At 42.2% G+C, this 26,221-nt stretch overlaps 1 protein-coding gene and 1 long non-coding RNA gene across 3 annotated transcripts in view; both read left to right on the forward strand.

Annotated features, from left to right (window-relative positions):
- Positions 1-26,221, forward strand: part of KCNJ3 (potassium inwardly rectifying channel subfamily J member 3) — a 141,778-nt gene that overhangs the window by 89,508 nt on the left and 26,049 nt on the right. The gene's annotated exons all lie outside the window — the stretch shown is intronic.
- Positions 338-4,516, forward strand: LOC111094298. Its single transcript, XR_005384547.1, has 2 exons — positions 338-547; positions 3,387-4,516. It is a non-coding gene; the product is annotated as an uncharacterized LOC111094298 (long non-coding RNA).

Below are 26,221 nucleotides of genomic sequence, written 5' to 3' on the forward strand. Positions count from 1 at the left end.
CCTCCGCGCCTGCGCGCTCCACGCGGCCCCCTCGGCCCGCACACGGGGCGCCTCCGCGCCTGCGCCAGGCTGCGGGTCTGTTTCCGGTCTTGCTCGCGGGAGGAGCTTCAGCGCGGCCGCCCGGGCCTGTGTCTTCCGTGGGCGTCGGCGGAGCGGCCGCTCCCTCAGGAGGGCACGTGTGTGCTGCGGCGCGGCGTCCGGGGGCGGGCCTTCCGGTGGACGCGCTGACGCCACGGTGCGGCGGCCCGCGAGGTCCTGCGGGGTGACAGCGGTCGCAGGTGGCCGCGGCGGCAGCGAATGTGGCCGCCCGCAGTGCTGGTCGCCGCGTGGTCGCTTGTCTCCGGGGGCCCGGCCGCTAGACACGCGGCCGCCCTGCCCCTGGGCCCTAACCTGTGCCGCCCCGCGTGCTCGCAGACACGCTTCCACCCGCCGAAATGGAAGAAAGTGACCCTTTGGGATGCTAAGCCGGGGTCGTGGAGGCAGGAACGGAGTCGGGGAGGCCGTGGCCACAGACGCCTCGCCCCGGCTGCGGGCGGCACGTGAAGCGGTTGGTTGGGAATGAGAACCCGGGGTCGGCCTCCACGGAGCGCTGGCGAGGGCGCCCTCCCGTGGGCAGCTTCCAGGGAACGGGGCCGCCTAGGCCCGGGCTGGCCCACCGTGGGGTTCCCCGGACCCCGGCGGGGCCTCCGGGGCCGGGGGCGCCTCCAGGCCTCGGGCCAAGCGCGAGCCCGGACGCTGCGGTTAGAGCGAGTGGGCGGCGGCCTGCGCCTCCGCGTGGGGACGTGCCCGCGTGTGCAGCTCCCGGGGGACGAGGGCGCCTGGGCCGCCGCCTGCCCACGGCCACGCACCGCCGGCCCTGCTCGGCCTCGGAGGCCCGCCCGCCCCCCGCTGGCCCGGCTCGCGTCCTCCGCAGGCTCCGCGCTGGGGCACCAAGCCAGGGCGGAGTCAACGCCTGTGGCCGCCTGCTCCTCCGTCGTGTCCTGTGTCCCCGGCCCGCGTGCCCCTCCGTCCCGTCCCGTGTCCCCTGCCCGCGTGCTCCTCCGTCCCGTCCCGTGTCCCCGGCCCGCGTGCCCCCCGTCCCGTCCCGTGTCCCCGGCCCGCGTGCTCCTCCGTCGTGTCCTGTGTCCCCTGCCCGCGTGCTCCTCCGTCGTGTCCCATGTCCCCGGCCCGTGTGCTCCTCCGTCGTGTCCCGTGTCCCCGGCCCGCGTGCCCCTCCCTCCCGTCCCGTGTCCCCGACCCGTCTGCCCCTCCCTCCCGTCCCGTGTCCCCGGCCCGCGTGCCCCTCCGTCCCGTCCCGTGTCCCCGGCCCGTGTGCCCCTCCGTCCCGTCCCGTGTCCCCGGCCCGCGTGCCCCTCCGTCCCGTCCCGTGTCCCCGGCCCGCGTGCCCCTCCCTCCCGTCCCGTGTCCCCGACCCGCGTGCCCCTCCGTCGTGTCCTGTGTCCCCGGCCCGTGTGCCCCTCCGTCCCGTGTCCCCGGCCCGTGTGCCCCTCCATCCCGTCCCGTCCCGTGTCCCCGGCCCGCGTGCCCCTCCGTCCCGTCCCGTGTCCCCGACCCGCGTGCTCCTCCGTCGTGTCCCGTGTCCCCGGCCCGCGTGCCCCTCCGTCCCGTCCCGTGTCCCCGGCCCGCGTGCTCCTCCGTCGTGTCCTGTGTCCCCTGCCCGCGTGCTCCTCCGTCGTGTCCTGTGTCCCCTGCCCGCGTGCTCCTCCGTCGTGTCCCGTGTCCCCGGCCCGCGTGCCCCTCCGTCCCGTGTCACCGGCCCTGCGTGCTCCTCCGTCGTGTCCTGTGTCCCCGGCCCGCGTGCCCCTCCGTCCCGTCCCGTGTCCCCGGCCCGCGTGCCCCTCCCTCCCGTCCCGTGTCCCCGACCCGCGTGCCCCTCCCTCCCGTCCCGTGTCCCCGGCCCGCGTGCCCCTCCGTCCCGTCCCGTCCCGTGTCCCCGACCCGCGTGCTCCTCCGTCGTGTCCCGTGTCCCCGGCCCGCGTGCCCCTCCGTCCCGTGTCACCGGCCCCGCGTGCTCCTCCGTCGTGTCCTGTGTCCCCGGCCCGCGTGCCCCTCCGTCCCGTCCCGTGTCCCCGGCCCGCGTGCTCCTCCGTCGTGTCCTGTGTCCCCTGCCCGCGTGCTCCTCCGTCGTGTCCTGTGTCCCCTGCCCGCGTGCTCCTCCGTCGTGTCCCGTGTCCCCGGCCCGCATGCCCCTCCTTCCCGTCCCGTGTCCCCGGCCCGCGTGCCCCTCCGTCCCGTGTCCCCGGCCCGCGTGTTCCTCTGTCGTGTCCCGTGTCCCCGGCCCCGCGTGCTCCTCTGTCGTGTCCCGTGTTCCCGGCCCGCGTGCTCCTCCATCGTGTCCCGTGTTCCCGGCCCCGTGTGCTCCTCCATCGTGTCCCGTGTCCCCGGCCCCTCCGTCCCGTCCCGTGTCCCCAGCCCGCGTGCCCCTCCGTCGTGTCCCGTGTCCCCGGCCCGCGTGCCCCTCTGTCCCGTCCCGTGTCCCCAGCCCGCGTGCCCCTCCGTCCCGTCTCCCCAGCCCGCGTGCCCCTCCCTCCCGTCCCGTGTCCCCGGCCCCGCGTGCTCCTCCGTCGTGTCCCGTGTCCCCGGCCCGCGTGCCCCTCCGTCCCGTGTCACCGGCCCTGCGTGCTCCTCCGTCGTGTCCTGTGTCCCCGGCCCGCGTGCCCCTCCGTCCCATGTCACCGGCCCTGCGTGCTCCTCCGTCCCGTCCCGTGTCCCCGGCCCGCATGCCCCTCCTTCCCGTCGCGTGTCCCCGGCCCGCGTGCCCCTCCCTCCCGTGTCCCCGGCCCGCGTGCTTCTCCGTCGTGTCCCGTGTCCCCGGCCCCGCGTGCTCCTCCGTCGTGTCCCGTGTTCCCGGCCCCGTGTGCTCCTCCATCGTGTCCCGTGTCCCCGGCCCCTCTGTCTCGTTCCGTGTCCCCGGCCCCTCTGTCTCGTTCCGTGTCCCCGGCCCCGCGTGCTCCTCTGGCCCGTCCCGTGTCCCTGGCCCGCGTGCCCCTCCTTCCCGTCCCGTGTCCCCGGCCCGCGTGCTCCTCCGTCGTGCCCCATGTCCCCGGCCCCGCGTGCTCCTCCGTCGTGTCCCGTGTTCCCGGCCCACGTGCTCCTCCGTCGTGTCCCGTGTTCCCGGCCCCGTGTGCTCCTCCATCGTGTCCCGTGTCCCCGGCCCCTCTGTCTCGTTCCGTGTCCCCGGCCCCGCGTGCTCCTCTGGCCCGTCCCGTGTCCCCGGCCCGCGTGCCCCTCCGTCCCGTCCCATCCCGTGTCCCCGGCCCGTGTGCCCCTCCGTCCCGTCCCATCCCGTGTCCCCGGCCCGCGTGACCCTCCGTCCCGTCCCGTGTTCCTGGCCCCCGTGCCCCTCCGTCCCGTCCCATGCCCCCAACACACGCGAATTTTGCCAGGTGATTGCACACGGCGACATGTGGGTCAGAACCCGCGGACACACACGTTCTGCATGAGAGCATCACGTCACGTGGTTCGCATCTTGAGTTTCTGGAATTTTGTCCCGTATCAGCAGCTACACACACGGGGCTGAGCCTGCGCTTCTCCGAGGCCGGTGTCTGACCTTCAGTCCCTCCGTCTGTCGGCCCAGCCACTGTCCGGGGGGCCTGGCGCCCCCAACACTCACCGCTTGAGGAGCGAGTGGGAAGCCCCACCAGCGGTGGCCGCGGAGGGCGCGGGGGCAGCCCCTGGAGGCACAGCGGCGGCCCTGGGCCCCCAGGTCACCCCCCAACCCCGCACCTGCTGCGAGGTGTTCCGGGCGGATCGCGCTCGCTGGGCGTGGGGCGCGGGTGTCTGCAAACTCCTTGGTGCCGATCATGGGGAAGGTGGGCTTCGCGGAATTAAAAGCTGACATTTCAGATCGAACTGGAAGACTGGGATGAACATATTTTGTAATGTTGTATCCGGGGCTATTGAGTACGAATTTCTGTTGCTTTCTGGTGGGAAGCTTTTGTTCAGATAGTGTGGCTTTTGTCAGATAGGAAATAATATATATTTTGTTGTCATTTCTCCTTGATGTTTTTATTTCTTTGAAGAGAACTGATTTTACTTTAGAAACTTTTGTTCTTATTCAGTATTTTCTTTCAATGTTCTTTAAAGCATATCTGCCAAGAAAAATAATTCACCTTCTTGCAAAATGTTAACATTTTCAATTTTAAGTAAAAGCCACCTTGCCAACAGTGTTATTTCAAAACGTTTGATTTGTCATGATATGTTCAGTCTATTTTTAAGGTTTTCCAAATTGAATTTTGAAGTTGGTGCTTGTTCCAAGTTGAAGCAGTGTGCAATATGTTGCGGTATGACTGAGTGGAGGAGAGAAAGAGATCCAGGAATAAATATATCTAGAAGAGCACTAACAGCTAAATTCTCTTTTCGTTTCCCCAGCAAAGGGGATTAACCTGCCAAATGGCATCTTGCCCTCAAAGTCATAATGAATCTAATTTATGAACAAGTGTGATCATTACTTTTGATGGATATTTCCAGTTATGCGAAGCACTAAAGGTTGTTGAATAATAAACAAGTGATCTGACTCCTCATCCTTTTCAATCCAAGGTAATTTAGCTCCCGGGTCAGTCCATGTAAGTATGTGCGCAACGCTCAGCACATAGGAGGTATTCAGTGAGTCTGGTAACTGAGGACATACTGAACATCCGTCAACATCGTTTCATACTTTCCTTATCAAAAAGCAGTTACAGTGTATTGCTTTCTTTTCTAATGCCCAAACTATATCCCACCACTGTGTGATGAGATCTAAAAAGAAGTATAAAATACTGGGAGTGCCCGGCAGGCTCAGTTGGTTAAGTGTCCGACTCTTGATTTTACTCAGCTCGTGATCTCAGCGTGGTGAGAACCAGCCCTGTGCTGGGCTCTGCGCTGAACGTGGTGTCTGCTTGTGCCTCTCCCTCTGCTCCTCTCTCTCCTTCCCCACCTAGTCTCACTCAATCTCTCTCTCTCTCTGTCTCTCATAAATAATAAATAAATAAATAAATAAATTAATTAATTAATTAAATAAAATCTTAAAAAAAAAAACAATCTTGTGGCCATCAGGAAACTCATAGTAAGGAACACAGATCTGTAATATAGGACATTAAGGAAGCTTGATCAAGAAAGGCTATTTGCTTAGTAATATTTGCAAGTATCTTGGAATAATCTGATTAACAAGCTGCCAATTTGGAAAATCTACTATTTGAACACTCATGATTTCCTTTTATGTTCTCTGTGAAAAATGCAACATCTGTATCTCTTGTCACAAATCAGTGCTCTTCAGTAAATAGCTGGCGGACATCATGAATCTTTAGTAGATTATATTCAGACTTATAGTATTAAAAAATATATATATACTGGTTTCATCTGTGCAGAGCTTCTTTCATTTTTGCTAACTTTTTCCATATGTTCTATGCCTAAGGAAGCTTATTATGTCCATTTTCTCATTTCTCCTTTAGATGGGCTTAGTGTACATTTATGATGTATTTTCCACAATTTTAGAGGAAAATGAGTTTTATAAAATTGAAGATCACAAATCTGTCACCTAGAAAAACAAAAATCAAGTAGAATTGCTTCTGTAAAAGAACTGATGTTATATTTTACTGCCTGTTATATTATGTATTTATACATATATGTTCATGTACATATGCATATATGTATATTTACATGTATATGTGAGTTTGTGTATATACATATATATACATACATATATCTAATCCTCTCGTTTAGTGGGCAGTCAGTTGTTAAAATTAATTCCCTTTGGCTATTTCACTATTATAATGTAATAGTATTATCTATTAGATTTTTATAAATGTTTCAGAAACTTTAAATGCTAAAACACATTTTTTTACCATCTTCGAACATAACTTTTTCCATATTTAAAAATTTTCAACTTTTTTAGCTTATTAAGAGCACCTAACAGGCTGAAAGTCTTTTCTTTTTAATCCTTCATTTTGATGAAATAAATTATGAATGGTTCTTTTGTCTAATACACAGATGAAAAGCAAGCCTTTGTGGAGTCATAAAAAGAATACCTAGTGTTTTATTTTTGCATTTCTTTGTGAGGTGCTTTCCTTTTTATTCTCCCTATTAAATTGATCTGGAGCCCAATGCATCATTACAGAGTAGGAGAAGACTTAGAGAATTAGATTTCTACCTGAGAAATTGGATTTTGAGGAATTGGATTTCCCCATTGTAGTATGAATGACAGTAGCTCAAACTCTAAGAGAAGGGTGTCCTTTGGAATATCCTTGCAGACCAATTCACAAAACCCCGGACCATTGTTATTCTTTACTAAATCGCAGATTTCTTTCATTGGCCTTTCTCCTGCTATCCCTTGCATAACATGGGTGATGGATTAAGCAGCAGTTGAGCGTCCAAAGAGAGGTTGTGATAGAATGCTAAGTTGCATAATCATGTAAGGTTATTTGAAGCAATCAAAATCTATCTTTAGGATATACGATCTACAACAGAGAGTCAGTTCTAGGAATGACACTCAAGAGATACATCCAGAAGAGATGCCAAGTCAAGTAGGCACTCAACAGAACTATATGGATTTCTGTGCACATAAAAAGTCTTGCCTAGGGGCGCCTGGATTGCTCAGGAGGTTGAGTGTCTGGCTCTTGGTTTTGACTGGGGCCATGATCTTGGGGTCATGGGATGGGAGCCCTGTGTGGGGCTCCCTGCTCAGCATGGAGTCTGCTGGATTTCTCTCTCATTGCCCCTCTCCTCATTCATGCTCTCTCTCACAAAAGTTCTCTAAAATAAATAAATAAATCTTTTAAATAAAATCCTGGAGAATATTTTCTTTTTTTTTTTTTTTAAGATTTTATTTATTTATTCATGACAGATACAGAGAGAGAGAGAGAGTGAGAGAGAGGCAGGCACAGGCACAGGCAGAGTTAGAAGCAGGCTCCACGCAGGGAACCTGACATGGGCCTGGATCCCAGGTCTCCAGGGTCACGCCCCGGGCTGAAGGCGGTGCCAAACCACTGGGCCACCCAAGCTGCTCAGAATATCTTCTTACAAAAGTGAAAAATGCAGTTTTTCCAATTATGTTGTCTGGACAATGCTTAAGTATTCCAATTACCTGCCTTTTTCATTTTCTTTTAGAGATTTCACTGATATATATTAACATAATTATTTGTTTTGTGTTTTTTGAATACTAACCACCTCGTTCAATGAAGTTACAACTTTTGGCTGTTAATCCAGTTGAGGATCCTGGGTCATGTTTTTCTATCAAGCTCAGGCACAGCATTTAACATTTGAAAAGCTAATATAGATGTCTGTGTTGCTTATTAAATTTTGAGTCGCTGTATTCCAATCGTGTTGTACCGTTTTCTGTGGGATAATACTTATGAAAAAAGATATTGTATGACAGAAATGAATGGTTTTATGCAGGCACCATTTAAAGTTTTACCTAGGAAGCCAAATGATTGTTAGTTTTATTGCTGTTTGTTACTTTAAATTTGGAAGGGTTTTTAACAGTTGCAGAATATATTTATTAGGAGGAGCCATAAATTCAATTGTGTACACTATTCTTTAAAAGTAGAATCTTTTTAAAAATCCTTGCTTCAGAATCTGTGGCTCTAACTGGCCGAGTTCATTCTATTTTTTAGGCCCATTTTTAGGCCCATTCTGTTGTAGCGTTACTGACCAAAGGCCTGTGGACGTTGCTGTTACGTGGTGTCGAGCAAAGGGCTTACCTGTTCAGAGAATGGGAGAAGGAAGGGTCTCAAACGTGGTGTTTACAGTCCTGGCTTTTAGAAGCAATATGTCTCTTATCCATGTCACTGAGCATTCACTAAGACATATCATGCATCGCTTAATGTTCTAGTTGCTTGGCATCTAAAGAGGGCTGTCACTTTCCAGTGTATAACCATTCTGATTATATTTAATGGAGCATTTTTTTACTTCTTTTCTCATTTGTAAAATTGAATATTAATATATGGTTGTGTTTCACAAAGTTGATATAAAACTTAAATTAGATAATAAATGTGTTAAAACCTGAAAATTGATACCTTGATACATGCACAAGTATACATTTAATTACAAAAATAAAACATAAAATATGTCCCTTGTTTAAAATTTCCAATAATATAGAACTCTTCAAAGTAGAAAGTGAAAAATCCCTCCTTCTCAAGGCTCACCATTCAGTTTTCATGTGTTTTCTGATTTTAGCCATGTTCATGCATACATGCAAACATATTTTTTGTTATTGTTGCTGTTTTTAGTGTTATTTTACAAAAATAGAAGCATATTTTATGTGTGTGTATATATATGTACACGTATGTACATATATATATATATATAGAATGTGCATACATATGTATTTACACTGCACACACATATACACACACACACACACTCTTTTTCTTTTTTTTTCCTGGAAGTTATATTGTTGGCATTATTCCCTAGATACTGTACTTTATGGAATATCTGATGATTTATTTAACCATTATTAAGTTGAACATTTAGGTTGCCTCTGTTGTTTTTAACACTAAATGAAGTTGCACCAAATGTCATATAGTTTATTTATCCTAAAATTTATCCTAAATCTCAGGTTCCAATATTTACAGACTTTATTCCTTTTCGTTGAGGTATTCCTGCATTGAAACAATGCTATCTTAATTACTGCAAACTTTTGTATGTTTTGATATTAAGAAAGGCTGATCCTCCCTTATTGTTCTACTTTTTTTCAGAAATATCTTGGCTGTTCTTGCACAATTTTTCTTCCAGATGGACTTTAGATCAACTTGACAAGTTTTACTAAGAAAAAAACAACAAAAACTTGAGATTTTTATTAAGATTGCACTGAATTTCAGATATATTTTGGGAGAGTTGACATACGTAAAGTACTAAACCTTCACCTGGAAACCTTTGAAATTTAAGCATGTTTCTTATATTTGGTATGTGGTGAACAAGACTGCTGTGGCTGAGGAACAGGCTGTGTGTGTGTGTGTGTGTGTGTGTGCATGCAGGCATGTGTGTATGTGTTAGAGTGGGACAGAAACAAGACTGAATATGTAAGATGGTGAGTATTTGCTGATTCTACCTAAGGGTCTATGAATTTGTGCTAGATCAGCAGGGAATGAGAGGAGGGATGAAGAAGCCCGTGGTCTACTCAACTCCCGGGTGTTTCTAGGTCTCTGCCCATTGGATTCAAATGCCAGCTCTTCTTTTACCTAGGACAGATCAAAATCTAAATTCCATTGCCTCTAGGACCACCTTCCAATTTCTTAGAATAAAACACCCTTCTTCATGATTTGACCCCAGTCTTCTATGCCAACTACATTTCTGGTTTTTCTCCCAAGTGTGGGTACTTGAGGCCTGATATGTAGCCTCCTCCCCTCTGTCCCCTTGGTGGGCACTTCGCTCCTTAATAAAACTAACAATATCTAATATGTGTCAGGTACTCTTCTCTATTCTTGGGATTTATCAATGAATAGTAGAAAAATATTCAATTCCTCCTTGGGCTTATGTTCTAGACATAATGTATAAGAAATTATATGGCACAATGTGCTAAGTGCTAAGGATAAATAAAAGCAGAGGAGTGGGATTACGTTGGGAGTGGGTTGTAATTTTAAATAGGATGGTCAGGACCAAGTCAATGAAAAGGTAACATTTATGCCTGGTCTTGAAAGAGGCAATGGGATTAACAATGCATATAACTGGACTCTACAGTAAAAAGTTTATTTTCATTACTTTTGACACTCCAAAAAAAAAAAAAAGTCAAGAAAATATATACATGCTGGCTCTTTTGTGTTACATTTGTCTGTTCTTTGGTGACTTGTTTTGATCTATAGCTTTAGCTCCTCTCTGTCCCTAGTTCTGGAGAGTTTACTGTTCATATTTTTTGAATATAGCTTAGTTTTTTTTCTAATTTATTCTATGAGAATTCTTGGAATTCAATCACAGCTCAGACAAATGAGGGTGAGAGGTCAACTTCTCTCCATTTATGAATTCTATTAAAAAATGGATATAATTTTATTTATTTATGAGTGAAAGAGAGTGCATGAGCTGGAGCGGGGTGGGGAGCAGGATGTGGAGAGGGAGAGAGAGAATCTTAAGCAGGCCGCACCCACCCAGCCGGGGCCCAGTTACAGGGCTTAAGATCTTGACCTGAGCTGAAATCAAAAGTTGGGCACTTCAATGACAGAGTCACCCAAGCACTCCTTTATTTTTTTTATTTTATTCATTTATTGTTTTTGGACATGATTTTGGAAGCAAGAAGTTTTGAGTTGTGAACAGTACTAGGAAAAAATAAATATTGTTGAATGAAGGAATGGGAATGCATATATAGATTTGCTCTTCATTCTATTTCCCTCACATCTGTTGTATTTTTGTAGCTTTTCGTTCGGTGACCTTAAAAAAAATTTCAGAGTACTTAATGTTTTTCCTCTATATTACTAATTTTCAGTTTTGAGTTTTTACTGCTTTCAGAATGGTTTTTAATTAAGCATCAGTGTTTAGACTATTTTGCATTTTATCCTTCTTTTCTGCCAGCTTCTTTATAATATGTTGTTTATTCTAGCTTGTCTTCTCCTTCTGGCCCATTGTCTTGTTTCATAGAGCTTGACACTCTTTGATGATACCGAATAATCATTTTCAAAAGTGTGTTTTGAATCCTGTTTTTAAAATAATTTTTTACTGTTGTGTTTTTCCATAGTTCTTTAGAGGAAGCTTTTGCTTGTTGTATAGATTACGCCTTAAGTAAAAACTATAAAAGCCTAATTGGCAGGTGGCTGTGTGAAAGCAGGACCCTTGGTGATATCCTTCCTATCAGAGGAGCAAGCTCCCATGACGTTTCAGTCTCTAAAAACCTGCCTATCTGGTTCCCCCCTGACTTGGAGGCGGTGCCCACTAAGTGTTTTAGAACTTTCTTAGACATTCTTACTTTCTTTTTTTCAAAAGCACAGATCTAGAAGAAAAAGTGAGTATTAGGCCTGTGTTCTCTGGAGCCAGATGCCGGAGTTAAATTTCACTTTTACTCACTCAGGTCTGCTGCATGACCTCAGGCAAATCAGTTACCTTAATTTGCTAAGTTACTTGGCTTCATTTTTCTGATCTAAAAAATGGAAATAAAGTGCCACTGACTATAGAAGTTTATTGTTAGGATCAAATGGGAGAAACGTTAAATATTCAGAAGACTGCTTGGCAAATAGAGCTATACGTGTTAGCAAATTTATTCTTAATTGTATTTATAATTTATTGATCCTGGAGTTTGTATTTATTTGCTTCTGTTTACTCAACTCTAAGAGAGAACACATATATCAGTTGTTAGATTTGGTTGCCAAGAAGGAATTGTGTTTACCTCCCTCTGTTTTCCCAGGCTCCCCTTTTGTGTACACAGAGAATTCTAACAGAACCAAAAAAAAGAACAAAAAGATAGTTTAGCCCCTCAGCCCCATTTTCTTTTTCTTTTTCTTTTTTTTAATCCTCATCTTCTTAGTATGTTGTAACGTAGTTTGGCTCTGCTGCTGCCGCTTTGGGGTTTTCTCCTGTTCTGGCTATTTGATTCTGATCCTACTTTAATCAAGAATAATGTAGAGCTGCTTATGTGGGTCTTTGATGAAAGAACCTGCTACCCATTTACCCATTAGGTGGTGGTTCCAGGGTTTTGAAGGTCGGTTGCTTGGTTTGCTGGCAGCAGCTCCCTTGTTGTACTGTCTCTAGCCTTTCGGTCTCTCAGTTGTCTCCTGGGATGTAGGGAGTGCGGGTGGGGACAAGGGGGGGGCGGTCCTCGGTGAGGCAGCATGATTCAGTGTGGCTTGGGTGAGGGACCTGCGGCAGCGCTGCAGTTGTCTGCTCCGGCCCCTGCTGCGACTTGGTTGTGTCATCTCACATGTGCTTGCAGCTAATATTGCCAGTTGTGCATATTTCCATGGTGGTTTTGAGCAAATTGCTTCAGAGAAGGACCAGGACAATCTAGATTGCCTGTCCTTAATTATGCTTGTATCCTTTAGTCTTGAACTCAATTATGTATCTCTAATCATAACTCCAGAAACCTAGGATTTAAATCCTGGCGATTAAAATCCATATGTAGACATGGGGGTACGCGGACATTGTTTTCTCTGTCATGGATTTGAAATCAGAATGAGAAGTTAATTAGAGCGTCTCATTAACAAGCTATCTATTACAATAAAGATATGTTGTGGCATGGAAATGAAATGTAGTCAAGATTAATACTGAATTTGAGCTGGGGTGTAATAAAAAATGAGTAAATAATGCTGATTACATTGTACATGAATAATAATGGTGTTCTTGCTACAGAAAATTGTGCTACTTAAGTGCTGTTTTTGAACAGAAAAAAACAATTAAAAAGCACACGAAAAGTTACAAAATCTAAGAGATGTGTTAGTATATAATTAGTATTAAAATTGAGTCTATATTAAGGTATTTAACCTTATTTTTTTAAAAAAAGCTTTTCTATTTCTAAGAAAGATTTCAGGGTTCTGAGGGGCTGTTGCAAAATTTGGAATCCTAGAATTTTATTAGCTATGATTTTTCTGCAGACATTTTACTTTTTGAGCATTGGTATTGGTTATAAAATAGTAAAAATAAGGACGGTTGGATGGTTCATTTTCATCGGTCCAGCTTAGGTCAGGATCTCACGGTCCTGAGAGCAAGCCCTGCCTCTGGGTCCCCACTCAGCAGGGACTTTGCTTGAGATTCTAATTCTCCTTTTCCCTCAGGCCCTCCCCTCCCCTGCACTCATTCACACACTCTTTCTCTAAAATAATAAAGGAATCCTAAAAAAAAAAAAAAAAAAAAATAGGAAAAATGGTATCTATTCCAAAGAGTAGTTTTCCAGACATATGAAAGATAATACATGAAAAATAGCCCAGCACAGTATGTGGCACAAAATATTGGTAGACATTGAATCCAGGATACAGGCTTGTGGGATATCTCTAAGGAAATAGTTATAAAGATATAGTTATATTGTCAACTTAACTGACAAATGCCAGTTTTAACTAAAAACCTAAACAAGGGAATTTACTGTAGAGCTAGTTCTGATATTGTCACTTGCTTTGCTTTTTAGTCACACATCCTTCTTAATTTTTCTTTATTGTTCATATTTGCAAAAACTCTGTTTCCCAATTGTCTACCAAATCTTTCACATTATTAATGTGAAGAAGTAGTCAATGAGTAGGAATGGAGGACCATATTCTCATATACTACCATAATCTCGTGATAGATTTTCTGCTGAATTTCTTATCAGATAATAATAGCTTAGATTTACATCACCCACTGTGACAGGTGGCAGGTATCGTGCAGGATGCATTGACATAGCATCCAGCCCTGTAAACTAGGTGCTATGCACATTTTTGATGAATAACCCAAAACAGAGAGAGTTAAAGCACTTATTCATGTTCACATACTAAAAGTAATGGCACTGATGTTAAAATCTGGGTCAATTTAACTCAGAGGCACATTCTCAGCTGTAGAAATGTTTGCCAATGTTTGCCATGGTCCTAACCTTATTAAACATTTGACATAATAGTGTATAATACTGAATATTTACATGTTATCAATTTTCCATGATTACATCATTTGAAATTTTCTATATTTTAGTATAAAATTCTAGAGAGCCCCCAAGTTACACATGGGTTATGTCCCAACAGTTCATTTCCAAATCAGTTTTAAAGATAAGGATAAAAAATAACATTTAAAATTGCTTTAAAGTTGGTGAAAAGCTAGTATAATCGGAAGGGACAGAGAAGTATATAGGTACAGTCCCAAAAGGGGCCTTCTGAGTACTTTGAAAAACAAATGCAATTCTGAGAAGAACACACAATTTTCTTAAGAAGTCCATTCAGCAATTGGAATAGACGTGTAGGGGAAAAATCATAATCTGTAGGTGTGTGTACATAAGAGGTAGACTTAACTGGCGGAGAATGGTTTTAAAAATAGGTGTAAAAAAAAAAAAAAAGTAAAAAAAAAAAAAATAGGTGTAGACGCACAGTATTTGGTAAAAACCCTGACCTAACAGACTAAACAGAGGCTAAAAGGAAGTGACGGGAATTTGGGGCAGGATATCCTTCTTGTGTTTCCTGCTGTGGATCCGGGGTAGCTCAGTTGCTGAAATGGTGTAAGTGGCTGGCGAGGAGCAAAAACTTGAGGAGTAGAGAAGCCTTAAGCTAAGATGAAGTAGAAGTCTTGGGAAGTCGGCTTATTTTGTACTCATAAATGAAATATCCATGTCTTTTTTTTTTTCTGTTTCAGAAAACATTTTCATAACACTTTGGATTGTAAATTTGTTTTTTTCTTTTCCTAGTTAATTAGTAGATGATAGTACAGGGATAATTTCAAAGTGGGCACATCCTATGAATTACAAATTGAAACAAGGTGTAACTAAAAGATTATATTTTTACTTTGTAAAACTTTGGCATCCAGGTTTCTGGAATTTTTCGATTAAAGGGCTATACCTAGATTTAAATTAGTTTTTAATTGATATCGAATCAACCTCCTTTTAAATGCTCGTTATATTCAGATGATAGTTATGGCATGAAACTTGGGCATGTTAGAATTAGTTTGTTTTGAAATTGTTTATCATTCACAAATTAAGGAAAATGATAAAATTTAAAGTGATTACCAATTTAGAAAATAGGACTTTGAAAAATTTGATGGTTCAAATGAGTTCAGACAGAATCACATAAAAGAGACATGGGAGGGATGCCTGGGGGGGGGGGGGGCGGTGCTCAGCAGTTGGGTGTCTGTCTGCCTTCAGCCCAGGGCATGATCCTGGAGACCCGGGATCGAGTCCCTCATCGGGCTCCTGCATGGAGCCTGCTTCTCCCTCTGCCTTTGTTTCTTTCTTTCTTTCTTTTTTTTTTTTTTTTTAAGATTTATTTATTTATTCATGATAGACATAGAGAAAGAGGCAGAGACACAGGAGGAGGGAGAAGCAGACTCCAGGGAGCGCGACCGGGACTCGATCCCGGGTCTCCAGGATCGCGCCCTGGGCCAAAGGCAGGCGCCAAACCGCTGCGCCACCCAGGGATCCCCTCTGCCTGTGTTTCTGCCTATCTATCTCTCTCTCTGTGTCTCTCATGAATAAATAAATAAAATCTTTAAAAAAAAAACACTATTTCACATAAAGCATATGACCTTATACATCATTTAGGTTACAGATATATACACGTCCATGCATACACATGTTTATTTTACTTACATTTATCCAAGATTTAGTTTAGTACTCCATATACGGAGTATTTTATATGCACAGGGCATTAAATAGGGTTTTTTAAATGGTTAAGATATATTCTCTACATTAAGGTCAAGGAGTAAGAAAAACAGGCAAGACAAGGATATGTTAAAAAAAAAAAAAAAAAAAAAAATCTATCTTGAGGTGCCTGGGTAGCTCTGTAGGTTAGGCGTCTGCCTTTAGCTCAGGTCATGATCTCAGGGGCCTGGGATGGAGCCCCACATCGAATCAGGCTCCCTCTCCCTCTGCTTCTCCCCCACTCATATTCTCTTTCTTGCTCAGTTTCTCAAATAAATAAATAAAATCTTTAAAAATTAAATAAAAAACAGATAGAATATCATAAAAGTAATTCTTAAAGCAATTAATGAGATTAAGAGATTATGTACTTACAAAAAACAATCATAAGACTAGACCAGAGAGTTAACCAAAACAGAAGACCCAGAAACAGTTTCAGCATATCTTAAACCTGGCTTCCCAAATAAATTTATATTAATGAAATCATTAAATGCTACTATAGCAGTTGTTTTACCCTTTGAAAAATATCCAAAAGTGTACCAAAGTACAGATGAATAGGGCAGTCTTGGGTGGCTCAGTGGTTTAGCGCCACCTTCAGCCCAGGGCCTGATCCTGGAATCCCAGGATCCAGTCCCACGTCGGGCTCCCTGCATGGAGCCTGTTTCTCCCTCTGACTGTGTCTCTGCCTCTCTCTGTGTCTCTCATAAATAAATAAAATCTTTAAAAGAAAATAAAGTACAGATGAATAAAAATAAATAAATATTTAACCAAAATTAACTAGATGGGTGTCTAATTTAAATGTTTGTTTGAACTCATTGTGGCTAGGCCATTTATTAGATCAATTAAAAAGAAACTATGATAGGTACAGACTGAGATCTAGATATATAAAACTTTCTGGACAAGTACTTCAGTTTCAAACTCTTAAAAAACTGTCAGAATGAAGACATTTTATTTGCTATTGCTCATGGGTAGCCCTTTTACTGTTCTAATTAAATGTTATTTTAGAACATTTTGTTGTGATGTCTTTTGCATTCTCTTGTCCAGAGTGGAAATAGGATGACTAGATTTGTTTCTGTGTGAGATAAAGCTTGGGTAACTTTCTTCACTTTTATAAATTCATTACATTTATTGTATATTTAATAAGTGCCACACACTACTTTAAGCACAAATAATAACTTATTTAAAACCCAGCCACAGTCCAATTCAGGTAAGGGACCTGAGTGGGGAAAGACCGTGGTATACCCATTTAGAGTCTTATGGGGAAAAAGTGTGTTCAGGGGACATCTGTCCTCTGCCCCTTCTAAATTGTCTGGAATGCATGGTCAAAGGAGAGACAGGAGATATGATAGGTGTTAACTAACAGGGACAGGGATGAGATGTGATATCTCATGAGATGTCATATCTCATCCCTATGTGATAGGGAAGAGAGGATGGTGAGTCTGAATTGGTTCTGTATGTGTTTGGAGTCTTTGCCAAGAAAGTAACTTCCTCAGTAAAGATAAGAGTATTTGGGAGACAGTTTTCAACTTTGTTTCAAGTCCACCCCTCACTTCTTGGAGAGTAGCAGTTTTGTCTCCCTTTGGCCCCTGTCAGCTAACCACACCGTTGTCCCTTTCCATCCTACAGTATGAGTTCCTCCAGTAAGACAGCCTTCTTCAGAAATGCCCAGGTAGGAAGTAATTCTTAGTGTGCTTTTCAGCCATCTTAGAGAAATGGGATAGTAGACAGAGAACTGGATAGGTGGTATTGTTGTACAATTTTGCCACACTTGACTAGTCTGGTGGAAGGATCTAGCCCTGCTGCATGTAATTCTCTTAAAAAAAAATACAGCTTCCTTTGGGTTTTCATAAAAAGTTGTTCCTATGCTGCCAATTGTTGGGCAAAGGAAAAAGTTCTGCTCAGCATCCTTTAAACTTTAATAGTGACACCTTTAAATAGTGACAATTAAATCTTTTTCTTCTGCAGGAAGAAAAAGATTTAATTTACCAAAAACACAAAATGCTTTGAAATAATCTTGAAGAGAAATGTTAGGACCTTTCTTAAGAGCATTTCAAAAAGTAATTGGGTAGCATTTATTCATTCATTTCATAAATGCTTATTGACTGTTTATTACACAAAATTTGAATGCTGTTGTCCTGGACAAGAAGAGTGAATATTAAGAAGGGAAAACTTTTGTTCAAAGTGATCTCAAAACTTAATGCAATTCTAATCAAAAGCACAGTAGACCATACAGGCGGTTATATAATCAATGAAATTTTGACAGACTGCTGTGTCATGGTGTGTAGGGCACAGAGTGCATCCAGTGTGTTAGTTGACAAAGAAGAGTAAGGACAAAAATGACAACAAATAGGTTACACATCTATATAGAGCATATATATTTATACTTTTAAAGAACCTTAAAAAAAATCTCTAAGCTTTCCTAGTGTATCACGAGTGCTGTACTGTGAAAGCTGCAGAATCTTTTGAATTCTGTTGAGAAAATAAATTAGAAATTTTCTGACATTGTTTCGTATTTCTTGTAGGACGTTGATTTTGCAGTAAGACAGTGGTTCTCCAGGGTAACAGTGTCTCCAGGGTAAACCCCCTGTTTCAGACTAAAGAATTTTTTTTTTTTAAGGATCTTTTTTTTTTTTTTTTAACAAAACTTCGGGGATCTTTCTGTATTCTCATTCCTGTAGGCACAGTTATTGGAAGGTGATATAAACTCTACAGAATTTTGTTTTGATTTAGTATAGTTCTCCATAATCTGGTGAAGAGATATTGAAATAGTTTGTCATCTACTTTGCCAGATCCTATGTCCACTTGCCTGTCTTATGACATAGTGAAGCCACACAAAAGGACAATAAAAGCTTCATTATAGATGTTATGGACATTAATAATGATCTTGACCAATATTTATTGAGCTCTTCCTGCGTGTCTCATATATTTACATTCAGTGTCTCCACCAATCCAGGCAGTATCCACAAGTTAATATTATTATTATCATTCCTGTTTTTCAGATGCAGGAATTGATGTTGGTAAGGACGTCATGTTAACTTATTAACCCAGGTTCCACAGCTAGTAAGTAGCTGGAACTCATACTCCCAAGTGGTGTGTTGGGATAGCTTATGAGTTTCACATGCTTAGTAGTGGGGAGGGGCAGCCCACCCTCGTTTTGTAAGCCTGTTTGCCCACATTAGCCTCTCTTTCTGCTGGCACAGTGGTCTTTCTGAGCACAAACCAGGGGGAAGCCCTCTGAAGCCTCTACCCAAAGAACAGCTGCAAAGAACCCAGCGCCCATGACCTCTCAAGATAGAGCGTGTGGTTCATCGACCTCTGAGGTCTGCTCCACTCGTTTCCCAAGCAGACTTTTTCATCATACTTGGAATCATGGACCAGAGTCATCTTTCTATTGTCTGATACTTTCTATACTCTATTTGGCAGAATTTATTTAAGATCCAAAGTTTAATTCATTTTTCCCTTTTTTTCTGACAAGTTTTTGCCTACTTCAGGGAATTCTGGTAGAGTGCAGGTTTAGATAGATGTACTAATTAACCGCTATTCAAGACATATTTGTTATTATTTGGGACCCGTTTTATAAATTGCTCAACAAAATATGAAATAACCTGTATTTGGTGTTGATACTATCCAGTGAGCTGAAACAGATTTCACATTAGAGATTGAAATATGTAACTCTTCATACTGATCTTGTAAACTCAGCCTTTTTGCCCTGAGTACAAGGTGTTAAGACTCAGGGACGGCTTGCGTTATAAACTCTGATGGTGTCAACTGGCATCTTCCTCATATGTAAATACCATAAATGCATTGTCCCTATAATATATTCCAAAATTGAGCTTACTTGCCCTGGATGAATAGTCACAACTTGTAGCTTTTAAAGATGTGTGTATTAATTAACTGGTAGTGCTGTCTACATAGCTGCCACTCACTGGTCAATGACCGCATGCCTCTTTAATTAAATTATGTCATGAATTCTGGTCTTATCACATTCTCTCCCACCCTGTCATTAATGCCTCAACACTTCTGTCAAAATTATGACCTGATACACATTTTTTTTAAAGAAGTAGCTTAACTTTTTAAATTAAATTATTTCACTTTTTAAATTTAATGATTTCTCTTGTTTTTTACTCAAGTGTCTGACTTTTGATCAAAGATGACATAGCTCCATTCCAGGGGGACAGATGTAATTCCGTGCATTACGAGCAAAGCTTTCAAATAAACATATAGTGCCTGGTATGCTAATCGTATAGGTCACATGAATGCATAGAATATAAAGAATAATGTCTGATAAGAGAGGAAATCCTTCAGTATATTACTGAAGTATATTAATAAAAAGTATTCTTGCTTACTTTTCAATCTTTTTCTCTTATAATGAATGGTCTGAGTAGAAATGCCTTTCAAGGCCTTCAGGTGAAAATTTATAACCAGTGATGGCGTGTGCATTATTGTGAAAGGTAGCCACCCAGAAACGTTTTAGAATCTTTGTAAAATCCTAAGAATAAAGTGTGATAACAAAAGGATTTATTGTAAGAGAGACAAGTTAACAAATACTTTTGGAGCCAGAAAGCCATTCTGGAAAAGATCACAGCCATAAATAGGTAAGACAGTTAAAGCAGGCACCGTGACTTACCCAGAAGCAAGGCGTGTGTATTTATGGCATGTTGAATGTGCAGGAATAGCTGCTGCCCCCCAGAGTCAGGCAGATCTGAGAAGAGTGGCCTGATTTGACTTCTATTTGATATAAACACTTCCTTTAAAGCCATATTTCTCTATAAATTATTTTTCTGTATCATTTTTTTTCTCCCTAAGAAGAGGTTCTTCTTAGCTTCTTCAACATATGTTTTGAATTTAGCTCAGTCCTAAAAAGGTGAATACACATGGTTCTTAATTCTGTGGTAGAGAATACTCAGGAAATTAAAAAAAAAAATCTCAACAGCTACCTCTGTTCAAAAGTCAGTATTCGTAACTGGTAATAGTGGAAAGTTCCTGCATATTTTATTCAGGTCTTTATTTTTCCTCCTCTTTTTTTCTTTTAAAAATTGTGTTAGATATTAATATTGGTTACATAGTCACCTTTCTACAATGTTCTTCTTTGTAATTTATTTATAGGTTTATTACAAATGCCTATGTTCACCAGAAATAGTCAGTGCTGGATAGATGGAAAATGTATGCGTCAACCCAGTATTGACCTTACATGCCTATCTGAGCTAACTCTGCGATTCAATTGTTAGTACTTATTGCCTCACTCCCTGCCTGTTAGTCTCACCAAACTCCCCACCATTACTCAGACCTGCCAAGTTTGCATCTACCTCAGGGCCTTTGCATTTGCTGTCCTTTTGCCAAAACCCTGTTTTGCCAAATATTTTCACAGCTTCCTTTGCTCATTTTATTTATGCATCTACAGGGAGATGTTTCTTAATGCGCAATATGTGAATGCGTTCCCCACCACACTGCTTCATTATTCTTCAGAGAGCACATCACTGCCTGGTATGGTGTTATTCAATTATTTATCAGTTTTCTGTCTCTTTTCCCATTAGAATATCAATTTCATGAGCTTTTCGTTTTCCTGGCATATAGTAGATTCTCAAAATTACTTATAATTGAAATGATGAAGCAATAATTTATGAGAAATTCAGAATACTTTTAAATAAAAAGGAGTAAATTAGTTAACCTAATCAAACAAAAGAATCCCTACAATGAGTAAAAATTGCTGCCTGTAACTATATGAAAGGTAATATTGATTGTTGAGACTTGATCAATATTTTTGAAAAGCTGTGCGTTTCTAGAGATTTGTTTGCACACTACAGTATGGTTATCACTGTTGAAAAAAAATCATAGTTTGGCATGAACTCATGAAAAACTCCAAAATCATAGTTTTTCATTTTGAATTGTTTTAAATTTTTTCCCCTTCATACAACACGTATTTTGGAGTGCCTGCTGTATGTATACCACACAATGTAGTATTTGGATGAATGAGATCCCTAAGCCAGGGGAGATCATTTTCGAGTTGGAACTGTAAGCCCATCCACAAATATTAAGGAGATGTAAACTGTTGAAAACATAAAAGCACAAACAATGAACTATAATACATTATACACATGCTTTTTAATAAGTGTAAATAATTATGTTTTGGTAGACTCCACAGATTTCTTTATAACTTTGAGTTATAAAGTCTTAGAAAATTCTGTATACATCAGCAGATGTCATAGCAAATAACATTTACCGTTAAATGTTCAGTTTATGTAAGTCTTGGAAAAAATAATTTCCCAGGGATGCCATTTTCATATAACTGTGAATAATTATTCTGTTGGAATACTTGGGAATGTGGATTTAAATTGTAGTTCAGAGTCAGTAAGGATAAACTTACTGCAGTTTCTCATTGGCCCTTACTTTAGTCACTAATAATAGTTTCACATCTAAAAGATGCAGCCTATGAGAGAAAGAGAGAGAGATTTTAGACAGCTCAGGACTTTGTTTTTGTTCTGCTGGCAAGTCACTCAGCCCTGAGGCATTGTTTCATAGCCATGCCAGTCCTTGGTTATAAAAGTGATTAACGTGAGGAAACAAGAAAATACCGCCACCGCTTTAGTGCATTAATTGCGTTCAAGACACAATCTTTTTCTTTCCCCTGGTAATAAGAACCTATGTTTGGTTTTCCTCCCATTAATTTCATATTCCTTTTGCATCCTAATAATAACCTGCAATCTGCAGGCTTAATCATGATAAGCAGTCTCAAATCACTTTATCTCATCATAGTGTTGGATAAACACTTCTGATTTAAATTTCAATAATTCTACATTAGCAGTGCTGGTATGAGCCTTAGATGTCTGATGGAAATTCTGCACAGGGATTACTTAGTAATTATTGGTTTCATTGAGGTTTATGTTAGAGCTGTAGTTAGTGCTTTGCCAGAAACCCAAGCCCCAGAGAGCGAGCCAGGCCAAGATTAAATGATCACTGCTGTTCACCTATTAGATATGTCATAAAAAATGAAATTAAAATCTCTCTACTGGGTGATCAAACTGTCTAAAAATCTCATAGAATTTTAGACTCAAGGAAATTTAAAGATGAGACAGCTCTGTTAGATGATCTAATCAACCTCCTACCCTGCCTTTCTCTTGAGGGACTGTTCTCCTAATGCCATTTTTGATTATTTTTGTCTAGTCTACTTGAAATGACTTGGTCCATAAGACCTCTATCCTTCCCCCAGGAGAACTTTCCCTGCTCTAATAGATTTCATTGTTGGGAAGTGCTTCCTAATTGCTACATCTTTTCCCTTTAATTGCATGCTGTTCTCTTATTTTAACCTTTGTTTTACTGTCCATTTGTTTCTGTGCCTTATATTCAGCCCACATCTCAAATAAGTTTTACATTTAACCAATTCAGATTCAAAATGTGGGCAATAAGAAAATTCATGAAGGGTAAAAAAAACTTGTCCAACCAAAGTCATTTATTCAACTGAGAAATGTCCTGATTTCGTGTCTGTTAGAAACTGTGGTAGTCATCTTTATATAATCGTCTCTGCCTCCATGTCCTTGCATTAAAAATCAGAGATGTTCCCTGCACCGCCACCGTCCCACCACCACCCAGCTCCTCGTTAGGATGGAGGGAGAGTTACAACAAATACTCTATGACGTGTACTATGCACTGGATTGTTTGCTCCTCCCCCAACCTCGTATGTTGGAGGCCTAATCCCCAGTGTGACTGACTGTCTTTGGATGTAGGGCCTTTAGAAGGTAATTAAAGTTAATGAGGTCATAAGGGTAGGACCTGAATCCAGTAGGATTGATGGCTTCATAAGAAGAGGAAGAAGGGCAGATCTTTTTTCTCACCTCATGTGTGCTTAGAGGAAAGGCTTTGTGAGGCCTTATCAAGAAGGTGGCTGTCTACAAGCCAGGCAGAGAGCTCTCCCCAGGAAATGAATCAGCTGATGCCTTGATTAAGGACTTCTAGGTTCCAGAACAGAAGAAAATAACTTTCTATTGTTTAATCCAGCCAGTGGGTGGTATTTTGTTGTGGTAATAAGCCAAGCAGACTAAAACAACAGGTATCAGGACACGGAGTATGCTTTTATCATACCACATATGACTTTGGGCTCCTCTAGGTTATGGGGAACAACACATCTTTCCCTGATCTCAGAAATCTCCTTGAATCATGGGTCTTGGATTAGAGTTCACTTTGAAAATGTTTTCTCACAGAGATGGCTAGTGAGGGAAACTACATACTTTTTTTTGAAATTGGACATATATGAGCTATCTATATCCTGTCATATGACCAGCATTGTTCCAACAGAGACATCTACTTTTCTATCTTGAGAACAGAATCCGCATAGCGCCATCATTACGTAATGTAACAAAGTGTGTAGATGTTTAAGAAACTGCACTTCTTTAATTACTCTGTGATTCCATGCATGGAATGTTCAGACTTCTGAAAATCATCATTGTGGACAAAACACGATGACATTCTGTTTGTTCTGTTAGAATTCAGTAGCTCACTAAATGTAATGGAAATCCCGTAGCATTTGAGCTTTAGTTGCAAACTCTTTCTTTGCCTTGTGAAATCCTCCTGCAGGCCTAAGAGTAGGCACAGAAGGTGCGAGGCAGCCCTCACAATCGCAAGGTCCTGAAGCAGTTGTCCCACTCAGCAACACAGAGCAGTGAACGCTGGGGGTAGACACTGAGAATATTCCTGGAACTCTGTTGTAGTTGCATGGCCAAGCCAAAGTTGTGGAATACACGCACTTTAGTAGCTTTAACATTTGCCAAGAAACACAGATATGCAAGCATGTTATAAGAACTCCCATTTGCCATCCCCGGATTAACCCTATCAGTGAAAAATAGCCAATGCTTTGTTTTCTTTTTTTTCTCCCTACAGAATTTTAAAGTCAAATTCTTGGCATCATAATATTTATCACTAAGTGCTTTTGTATTTTTTCAAAGTAAGGAGTAGTTCTATAACCACAGTACCATTTTCATACCTACAAAATTCAGTATCTAATACTGAATTCATATTAGAATTTTCTAGATTCTCTTTTTAAAAAATACCCTCATAAGTTGATATGTTCAAATCAGGAACCAAATATGCTGTGCACTTTTGCATTCTCTCTTTTTAAAAATATTTTTAAATTTAAAATAATTTCAATTATGAAAACACTGCAAAAATCATATAGAGTTGCAGAAAAGCCTTTACTTACCTTCCCCTGAGGTTAACATCTTATTTAACCATGATAAAAATGAGGAATTGGCATTGGTACAATATTATTAACTAAACTGTGTACTTTATTTATTCTGATTTCACCTGTCCTTTTTTACTGGTGTCTGTTTTATTCCAGGGTTCAAAGGACTCCTTGTTTAATTTACAGTCCTGCCCTTATAAACATTTTTTAAAAATTGATGAATGTCCTACGTTCTACTTGTCTGACTGCTTCCTCATGGTGTTTATCGAAGAGCCAGGTTTATGTATGTTATTACATATTATTGAATATGTAACTGGATCCAGTATTTTTCTTAAGAACTGGAAGTTATGTCAAAAGGCTTGATTCAATTTAGGTTTATCTTTTTGACAAAAATACTTCAAAGCCTATGCTGTGTACTTAATATTGTATCACATCAGGGCACACTTGTCCCATTTTAATGATGGAGATGGGCTGGAGCTGCAGGTGATCACAGTGAGGTTATTATGTTGAAAATTCCCCCGTAAACTTTTCATATTATGACTTCAGTATCCGTTAACTATCATTGCCATAATCATTTATTTCATTTGGGATTTCAAAATGGTGATATTTTTCTAATTTTTTGTGTTTGTTTTATAATTTATTATCTGGAATCACACTGCAAAGAAAAATTTGCTCTTAACAGCTAGAATTATTTAGTTACCCTCTGCGTTATCTTCGTTTATCACATGAAGATAATACACAGAGAGCCCTCAGCTCAGTTGGCAAGGGCTGCCCTAATAAATTACTACAGACTGGGTGGCTTAAACACAGCAATTTGTCTCAGTTCTGGAGGCTCGTGGTCAGAGATCAAGATGTCAACACATTTGGTTTTTCCTGAGGTCTCTCTTCTTGACTTGCAAATAGCAATTTTCTTACTGTGTCCTCACGTAGTCTTATCTCTGGGCTTGTGAATCTCTGAATTTTCTTCCTCTTCTAATAAGAACACCAGTCATATTATCTTAGAGCTTCACCCTTATGATCTCATTTAACCTTGATTCCCTCCTTAAGAGACCTGTCACTAAATACAGTCACATACTAAGATACTGGGGGTTAAGGCTTCAACATATGAATTTTAAGGAAACCCAAATCAATCTATAACACCCTGAAATTTAATTTTCTCCCTTAAATTACTAATTTTTAAAATAAAGGGTTGGTGTTCTAGCTATGTCCAATGAAAACCAGAGATTTTCCTTTTTTTTTTTCTTTTTCTTTTCTTTTGGTTCTTTGAGTACTTTGTCTCTCCTTGTATCTGTATCTACACATCTATATCCACAGCTATGGTTTTAAGTACCGCTGTGAGTTCATAGATTTGTATACATTCACTGTTTCCATTCATGGTCCCCATTATTCGTTTTCATGCTGAAATTCCCCATCTCTTATCAGTCCTAGCTCACAACCTGGTTCTTTCGTTCTTTCCTCACAACCCCATTGGACTTTGACCGTTTTCTTGTTTTTCAGAATAACAAAATGTCTGAATCTCATCTTGTGCATTTCCTGTCTGAGACCCCAAATGAACCAATTCTTCAAAAAGTCTAGGATCCTTTGTATGTGTGTGTGAAATTGGTATTGAGAATGCATTGCTTGGACACCCAGAGTCAACAACATGGACACGATTTCCTTTGAAGTGCATGATTTTCATGGGCAGAACCCTAGGTGATTGACTATTAGAAAATGATCTACTTCAAAAGTTTAGAGGCTGGAAATTATGTTTAAAAAATATTACCTGAGGGTACCTGAGTGACTCAGTCAGTTGGGTGTCTGGCTCTTGATTTTGGCTCACGTCATGATCTTGGGATTGTGAGATCAAGCCTCATGTT

This window comes from Canis lupus, chromosome 36 (genome assembly GCF_011100685.1).
Source record: "Canis lupus familiaris isolate Mischka breed German Shepherd chromosome 36, alternate assembly UU_Cfam_GSD_1.0, whole genome shotgun sequence".
Classification (NCBI taxonomy): domain Eukaryota; kingdom Metazoa; phylum Chordata; class Mammalia; order Carnivora; family Canidae; genus Canis; species Canis lupus.